At 43.8% G+C, this 9,689-nt stretch overlaps 1 long non-coding RNA gene across 1 annotated transcript in view; it reads left to right on the forward strand.

Annotated features, from left to right (window-relative positions):
• The window catches only part of LOC307166921, a 293,883-nt gene that overhangs the window by 51,859 nt on the left and 232,335 nt on the right, over positions 1-9,689 (forward strand). The window lies entirely within an intron of this gene.

A 9,689-nucleotide genomic window follows, 5' to 3' on the forward strand; every position in this document is an offset into this window, starting at 1 on the left:
ATATCTATTACCTAGGCTCTGAGCAGTAATTGACAAGACTCACAAGGAGACGTAACCCCCTTTTTTTTAACAGAACAGCTGGCAGGTTTATTACACAATCACTGTGCAACAACACTATTCACAGAATTATTTTCTCTTACATTATAAAATACCCCCAAATAAAATAGAGCTCTTTCATTTAAAAAAAAAATAGGAAAACAAAATAAATTGTCCTTGGGAAAATAGAAGGTCAATCTACCCGCGTAGTAAACCAAAACACATTCAAGTTTCCTTATCTGGAATCCATGGAATCCAATATCCAAGGTCTGGATATGAATCAGTTCAGTCACTCCGCAGAAGAGAATCCGACACAGCTGGCCACACTGCGTCCAAACGTTCCTTCTGTAGAATGTCACTCACTGGGACAGGCTCGCCATCGAAGTCGGTATGGTTTGGAACCAAACTGAATCCAGGATAAAAACCAATCTGTACATAGCAGTACAGAATAGATAAAAAAAACAATTATATCAATATCTCCTTTCCATATATGATTCCTAATTTACTTTTCTTTTCTCAATAAACCAGTTACACATTTAAAACCATTAGCTATGATTATAAGAGAACTGTTCAAATCACTCTACGACTATGCTTCATACAAGTCTGTTCGACTAGAGACCATAATTCGCATTGGCAAATCCAAACATAGCAAAAAATTAAACAATAGCATTTATTAAATAAATATTTCTTACAGGATTAATGCATTTTTCAATCATAACATATAATGAACTGTATGCTATTAAACTATTAAACAACATGAAATGAATGCATTATTTCCCCATTAGTCATTTTACCACAGTTAAACACATTTAGAACCCAGTACTTAGCTGAAAGCTCAGTTTAACAAAACACAAAATTCACACATTATGAGCTAAGTGCAATATAAACATCTTACTATAATCTCGAGTCTCATGTCACTCCGATTGGTTTTATTATAATAACATGAGATCTTAAAACCAAATATTGTTTACTGATAACATCACCTCGTGTTAGCTAGCAATATGGTAAGCTAATGAGCACATTGAGACAACAGAAACTCACCGGAGGTTTTGGCAGAAAACACGATGAAGAACACAGAAAACCGTCTCCCACAATGAAATCCTCGGGTTACTAGTAAAAGATCATCTTATCCACACAACTCCTGATTAGAAATGACCAGATATTACTGTTTTTCTATCTATTTTCACCACGTGAACTAGAGCTTTCTTTCTAATGCAGCTTAATACAAAAGAGAATCCCCAATGACGAATGTAAAACAGTGCTAGCACGCCCTCTACTGGCATCATGTAATTTGACACTCGACTAGTTAACCCTTTAGTGACAGCATATTCTATATGGGTTACATTAGTAATTATGGATTATTATTAATATTTCCCCTTTGAGCTAATATCATTACAAGTGTGAAAGTGAATCGCACATTACAGGCACAATACTGGTATGAACATGAATATCTATTGGTACAATATGCGTCACATGACTAAATTTACGTCATCGTTTTTAAATACCACCGGTTTCACAGTCCACACTACAATGTGAAAACGACGTTTTCAAATGTATCCACTTTGGAGTGCGTTTTCAAAAAAGCTTTGTTTTCATGAATAAAAACGCCGTCTCAGTGTGGACCTGTCAGGTTTGGCATAGATGAAGCAGACAGAAGGTAAGTTAAATGCTTTAATTTGCAGAATGGATCGGTACAGCGTAACAGGTGAGTAAACAGTAAGTTGAATATCAGATGATAGCTTAACTGAAGTGTAACCAAGTCTCTCTCTCTCTTTCTTTTGCAGATGACGATGACGGAGCTCCTGAGCAGACGGAATGAAGACTGGCTGAGAAGATCGGGATCAAAGGTAAGTATACAGGTAAGTATAGCAGAGGGTCTGGATCATGTTTAGACGAGATCAGACAATGACTGAATGTTCATAGCAGGTATATATGGGTGAACTGATGATGAGGTCCAGGTGACAGTGATAGTAATCAGGTGACAATGAGCGTGTGAATGACTGAGTGGGCGGAGTGAGGGAATGAGTGGAAGGAGATGGTGATGGAATCCTGACAGTACCCCCCCCCCCCCTCCCGAGGCGGCTCTTGACGGCTGGGAAGAAGAGAGATGTTGCCAGCGGCGAGGTCGACCACGACCCCTGGGAGCTGGGTGGTCAGGATGGTCAGAATGGAACTGGGAGAGTAAGGCTGGATCTAGGATATCATCACGGAGTACCCAGGAACGCTCCTCTGGACCGTAGTCCTCCCAATCCACCAGATACTCCAGACGGGGACCTCGCCGCCGGGAGTCCATGATGGATCGAACTCTGTAGATGGCCTCTTCTTCCACAGGCACGGGAGGAGGAGGCACGTCATCCGAGATGGAATCTGAGGGAACAGAAGAGACTGGGTCAGTGAAGGGTTTGAGGAGAGAGACATGGAAGGAAGGAGAGATCTTGTACTGAGGTGGAAGGTTGAGTCTGTAGGTTACTTCGTTCAACTGCCTATGGATGGTGAAAGGTCCAATGAATCGAGGACTCAGCTTACGGCAAGGCAGGCAGAGGCGAATGTCCCTCGTCGATAACCACACCTTCTGACCAGGTTGATATTGGGGTGTATCGGCTCGTAGACGATCCGCTTGATCCTTGTGCCTCCGCACTGCCTGTTGTAGATTCACATGAGCTGAGTCCCATACCCCCTCACTCTGATGGAACCAAAAGCCGACAGCTGGAACCTCCGAGGGCTCACCCGACCAAGGGAAGAGAGGTGGCTGGTATCCGAGGAAGCACTGAAAGGGGGTGAGCCCGGTGGTACGCTGAGTGAGGGAATTCTGGGCGTATTCCGCCCAGGGGAGGTATCGGTTCCAGCTGTCTTGGTACTGGTGGCAATAAGTTCGCAGATAACGTCCAGTCTCCTGAATCTTCCGCTCAGTCTGGCCGTTGGTCTGCGGATGATATCCTGAAGAGAGGCTGACAGTGACCCCGAGGAGCTTGAAGAAGGCGTGCCACACCCGGGAGATGAATTGGGGTCCCCTGTCCGAAACGATGTCTTCTGGAATGCCAAAATTTCTGAATACGTGATGAAACAATGCTTCAGCTGTTTCTAAAGCCGTGGGTAAACCAGGTAAAGGTATCAGCTTGCAGCCTTTGGAAAATCTATCCACAACGACGAGCACACAGGTAAATCCACCGGATCTAGAAAGGTCAGTCATGAAGTCCACTCCGATGTGTGACCAAGGGCGTCTGGGTATAGGTAGTGGCACAAGTTTACCCTCGGGTAGCTTTCTGGGAGTGTTGGTGATGGCGCAGACTGAGCAGCCACGGACGAACCTGGAGACATCTTGGGAGATGGACGGCCACCAGTACCGCTGACTGAGGAGCGAGAGGGTACGCTTGCTACCTGGATGTCCAGAGCCCGGAACCGTGTGAGCTGAGTCCAGAAGGGGAGTACAAAGATGTTGAGGTACGAAAGTACGCCCTTCTGGACCTCCCGGCGGAGCAGGATGAGATTTGAGATTTGCTGGTCGATGTCCCAGAGAATGGGACTGAGGATTAAGGCTGGAGGGAGAATGGTCTCAGTACTGAGGTCTTCGGAAAATGAATGATGGAGTCTGGAAAGAGTGTCTGCCTTGCAATTCTTACTTCCTGGACGGTAAGTAACAATGAAGTTGAATCGAGTGAAGAAGAGTGCCCAGCGGGCCTGGCTAGGATTCAATCTTCTTGCCTCACGAAGATATTCCAAGTTGCGATGATCTGTAATTACTTCGAACTGGTGATTTGCTCCCTCCAGCCAATGTCTCCATTCTTCTAAAGCCAGTTTTATGGCTAGCAGTTCCTGGTTGCCGATGTTGTAGTTTTGCTCCGCCGGGGACAGCTTTTTGGAAAAGAAGGCACATGGATGGAGTCTGGGAGGCTCACCCTGCCGCTGTGACAGCACCGCTCCAACCCCAGTGGATGATGCATTGACCTCAACGATGAAAGGAAGTTCAGGATTGGGATGGATGAGGATTGGTGCTGTCGTGAAGACTTCTTTGAGGCGATGGAAGGCTTGGATAGCTGTGGGATTCAAGGACAGAGACTTGGGTCGATTCTTTAATGAAGATGTGAGAGGAGCACTGATGAGGCTGTAGTTCTTGATGAATCTTCTGTAGAAGTTTGCAAAACCGAGGAATCTTTGAAGTTCTTTGACAGATGTGGGTAATGGCCAGTCTTGGATTCTTTCCACCTTCCTCTGGTCCATCTGGATACCATGCTGATCTATGATGTAACCCAGGAACTGAACAGAGGTGATATGGAACTCACACTTCTCCAATTTCAGGTAAAGCTTGTGTTCTCTCAGTTTCTCTAGTACTTGAATGACATGACGATGGTGTTCAGCAATTGAAGATGAATAGATGAGGATATCGTCAATGTAGACAATCACAAAGCGGTTGAGGTACTCACGGAACACTTCGTTCATGTACCCTTGGAAGACCGCTGGAGTGTTGGACAGACCGAAGGGCATAACCTGATATTCATAATGGCCAGATGGGGTGACGAACGCTGTCTTCCACTCATCTCCATGCCGTATACGGATCAAGTTGTATGCACTCCGAAGGTCTAGTTTCGAAAATATGCAAGCCCCACGCACCTGCTCCAAGGCAGCTGGGACCAGAGGAAGGGGATAACTGTATCTGACGGTTTGAGAGTTGAGATGACGATAATCGATGCAGGGCCTCAAGCCTCCGTCCTTCTTACCCACAAAGAAGAAACTTGAAGCGGCAGGGGAGGTCGATGTGCGGATGAACTGTTGTTGTAAAGCCTCCTCCACATACTCCTCCATGTCCTTCTGCTCCGGGATGGACAGTGGATAGATACGACCTTTAGGTAAAGTGGCTCCAGGTAGCAAGTCGATTGCGCAGTCCCATGGCCGATGAGGTGGTAGTTTAGTAGCCAGTTTCTTGCTGAACACATCCTGGTACGCCTGGTACTCCACTGGAATCTCTACTTGATGCTGTACTTTAGGGCTCTCAACCGAGGTGGAGCAAACAGGAACCTTGGACCTTTTCTGAGGCATCGATGATGATGAAGGTATTTTCTTGATGGATGATAGACAGGACAAATGACAGGACTCACCCCAACGCAATACTTCACCAGTTTTCCAGTGGAGCGTCGGCTGATGTTGAACTAACCAGGGGCGTCCCAGGATGAGCTCAGCGGTAGACTCCTCCAGCACCATAAAATAAATCTCCTCAGAATGAAGACAACCAATGTGCAGCGTCAGAGTAGGTGAACAATGACGAATTCGACCTCGACCCAACGGTTTTCCCTGGATGGTTTGTATATGAAGGTCTTGAGAACTGCGATGTTTTCGGATGTTCAATTTTTGGAGAAGCTGGGTGGAGATGAAATTCCCCGCCGAACCTGAGTCAATAAGGGCTTGCGCTGAGACACAAATACGAGAAGTTAATACATGCACAGTGGTGCGATTTAAAGCTTCAATTTTAGGTGAGACTTGAATTGTGCTTACCGCTGGGCATGGAGGTCGAACAGGGCAAGTGCTGAGAAGATGATTATCAGATGCACAATAGAGACAGAGTTTATGAAGAATTCGTCGTTGACGCTCTGAAGCTGGAAGATGGGTGGAGCCGAGAACCATAGGCTCTGGTGCTGGAGGAGTGACTGATGGAACCGTGGGCGGAGGACATACAGTGGGAATCGGAGAATCACAGGCTGATAGTCTTTGCGAAACTCGAATGGATTTTTGAATTAATTTCTCAATTCCCAGGCTGTCGTCGTAAACCACCATCAACAGACGAATGTTCGGATTCAAACCATGACGAAAAGCTGTGATCAATGCTGCCTCATTCCATCCACTGGATGCCGCTAAGGTGCGGAATCGTAAGGAGAAATTACTCACAGAAGATTGGCCTTGACGAAGATTGTAGAGTTGATCATGTACTGAAAGATCGGCAGCTGATTGACCGAAAACTTCTTTGAAGTGTTGTATGAAACCGGAGAGGGATTTGACGACTTCCGAATTCGAATTCCACAGAGACTGTGCCCACTGAAGTGCTTGTCCAGACAATAGTGAAATGATGAAAGCAACACGAGCTGAATCGTTAATGAATTGATGTTCTTGCAAGGAGAAATACAAAGATACCAGAAGTAGAAACCCACTGCAGTCCTCCGCCTCACCTGAGAATGTCGCTGGTCGGGCCATGGGACACGCTGAGGCAGTGAACGAAGCAACGGGCGCTTGAGGAAGTGAAGCTGAAGAGGTGGGTTGATGAATGGCGATCGGATTGACAGGTGAATTCGCTGTGGATCCCGATGGATTCTGCATGGTGGTCTGATCTTCTGTCAGGTTTGGCATAGATGAAGCAGACAGAAGGTAAGTTAAATGCTTTAATTTGCAGAATGGATCGGTACAGCGTAACAGGTGAGTAAACAGTAAGTTGAATATCAGATGATAGCTTAACTGAAGTGTAACCAAGTCTCTCTCTCTCTTTCTTTTGCAGATGACGATGACGGAGCTCCTGAGCAGACGGAATGAAGACTGGCTGAGAAGATCGGGATCGAAGGTAAGTATACAGGTAAGTATAGCAGAGGGTCTGGATCATGTTTAGACGAGATCAGACAATGACTGAATGTTCGTAGCAGGTATATATGGGTGAACTGATGATGAGGTCCAGGTGACGGTGATTAGTAATCAGGTGACAATGAGCGTGTGAATGACTGAGTGGGCGGAGTGAGGGAATGAGTGGAAGGAGATGGTGATGGAATCCTGACAGGACCTTCCATCTAAAAAAACGGCGAGAAAAAGATACGTTTTCAAACGAAAACGTATTAGTGTGGACATGGCCTTAATCTCGCGCTCTCTCTGATTTGGTTCCACTCCTGCCAGCAGCAGCAACACACCTTTGTTTTGTTATATTATGTTTTGTTACCGCTTCTCAACACTAAAACGTCACTCTAGTCACTCATCCACATTTACACCACTGATGCCACTGACTAACACACTCTCCATTGTTAATTGTTAGTTTATTGTTTAAGTTGTTATAATAAATATGTTTACTTTTGGCAATCCTCCGTGTCCTTTTCGCATTTGTCATGACCTTTGAGCCGGGTTATGACATGTCCAACTACACTGAAGCAGTGTTGAAGTTAATGAGATAATTAAGTGATTAATTAAGTGATGATTGGCCATAGTGGTGACACCTAATGTTAATAAGCAGAATCATTGAAGGAAAGAGAAACAACAAGATCAGAAAAAAGAGAAACACACTACAACTGACTTTGAGCCATTGCACATTATTGCACTTATTATTAACCAGTTTGACTTTATTATGGTGACAATTTTCAATAAAATATCAACATCTAAAACTGTTAATTCTTAAAAAGAACTTCTGTAGATGAATGATAGAAAAAGGTCAAACTGGTTTATAATAAGAGAGATTTTATATATTTTCAGTTGATTTCATCTAAGTCTGTGTCTGGAAGTCAGTTGTAGTTCTTTTGTTTTTCTTCAGTTTATCTGCTTGTTATCATCAGGTGTCTTCAATAATTGAACAATGATCACTCAATTAATCACTTAATTATCTTATTAACTCTAACACTGCTTCAGTGCACTCTGCTGGTGGTTCCCATATAAACACAGAGCGGTGTTAATTTAACACCGGGGAATTTACTGTGTAAGTGATTTTTGAGCATTAGTGATGAACACCTGCTGTTAACAAGCAGAATCACTAAAGGAAAGAGGAACACAAGAACAGAAAATAGAGAAACACAAGAACTACAACTGACTTCCAGCTATTACAGATTATTAATGGCTACATTATATATTATTATATTAATAAACACATTATAACTACAGCAATGAGTTTCAATGATGAATTTTTTTAACACATCGTGCACAACCAAACAAAACAGCTACACTGTATTGTAGAAACACAAAGATGTCAAAAATTAGCACATGAATCTCAACAATGATGGTAATAATTGTTGTATTTATTTATTCATGCAGCAGTGCATGCTGGGAGTTTTATACTATCCTGGAACCCAGCATGCATTGTGACATGAAACTTTTGATTGTCACCATTGACGAGATTCATGTGCTGATGTTGATGTCTGTGTGTGATTAAGTCAAATATGAGTTCAGCATGTTTTAATGCACTATATGATTTAATTATCCTTCAGAATAACTGATTACACAACCATTGTATTTTACGTTGTTGATTCACAGATATAGGATACAATTTAAGCAACCATAAATTCAAAGCTTATACACAGGATGAGATCAGAGGATCAGACATGTCCAAAATGATTATGGCATCATCACAACAGCCAGAAACACCTGATCATCTTATTCTTGACTTTTTCTTGCCATAACAATTTTAGAAAATTGTATAATGTTTTATAAACTCACAGTTACAGCAGTCAGAGAAAAACTAACGCTAAGGAGTCAAGTGTCAAGAGACCAACTAAAGCAAATACTGATCTCCATCATGGTGACTACAAACTTTATTATATTCAATAAAGCATCAACAACTAATTATCTGTTAATTCTCAACAATAACTTTTGTACATGTATGAAATAAATAATGTTAAACTGGTTTGTAAACTGTTTTCACACTCAGTGTTCATCAGTGTCTCAATTCACTCACTTATTTTCATTCAAGGGGACTATATTAGTGAACTAATGAAGGGAATAGTGAATGAGGGTATAGGGTGTGATTTGGAACACAGCCTCTTGAGTGTCGACTTTGAGCAGTGCTAATTCACAGTATATTCATGTAGGCTATTTTCTCAAAAAGGACAAATATAACCCAGAATGCATTGTTTTCTACAGTATATTATTGTTTTAATGGAAAATGGTATGATACTGTGAGAATTTGGCCTTTTTTTTACAGCAAGGGTTAACAGTGTACCGGAGCACAAGCCCGACAACATTATCCGTTCCAGTGGGCGTGTTGGTGGAATATGAGGCAATGGAGTGGAGCTCAGACCCTACTGCCAAGGCTGACGTGAGTGTGCTGACCCTGAACCCCTTTAGTGTGGAGTTTGCAAGAATAAACGCCTTGCCTGTTTAGTAGCCAAACTTCATGCCTGTTTTATCGCAGAGCACCATGCCTGTTTTGTGGCCCTGTATTGAGTTAGAATTGTCTGGGATGTTCCAACCCTGCCTCCCACTCCCACCTCCACCTCCACCTCCACCTCCACCTCCACCTCCTCTACCCTCTACCCTCTACCAAGGAGGCAGTTCCTGAATTATTTGCCTGTCCCATGTCGGCCAAGGTGGTCACTTTTAAACTCTCTTTCTGCCCTGTATCGGCCAACCAGGCTGTTTTGTAAACCCCTGCCTGTGCTACCCAGGTTTTTTTGGACCTGTCTTTGCTAGCTCCTTACTACCCTTCGGCTCTGCCTGGGGCTTCCAGTTCGCCAGCTCTGCCCTGGAGTGTTGACCCTCTAGGTCTGCCTAGAATCTCAAAGCCCGTAACTCCGCCTCGGCCTGTTGACCAGTTGGCTCCACCTTGGTTACTCATTCCCTCAGCTCCACCAGGGACCATCGTCCCTACGACTTCACCAGGCTTCCTCGTCCCTCTGGCTCTGCCTTGTTCAGTCGCCATGGCCTTTCTGGGCATTATATGATTAACAGATTGGGGCTTTTAATCACATATAAACATTAGTCAGTGA

Source organism: Squalius cephalus (genome assembly GCF_949319135.1).
Source record: "Squalius cephalus genome assembly, chromosome: 11".
Classification (NCBI taxonomy): domain Eukaryota; kingdom Metazoa; phylum Chordata; class Actinopteri; order Cypriniformes; family Leuciscidae; genus Squalius; species Squalius cephalus.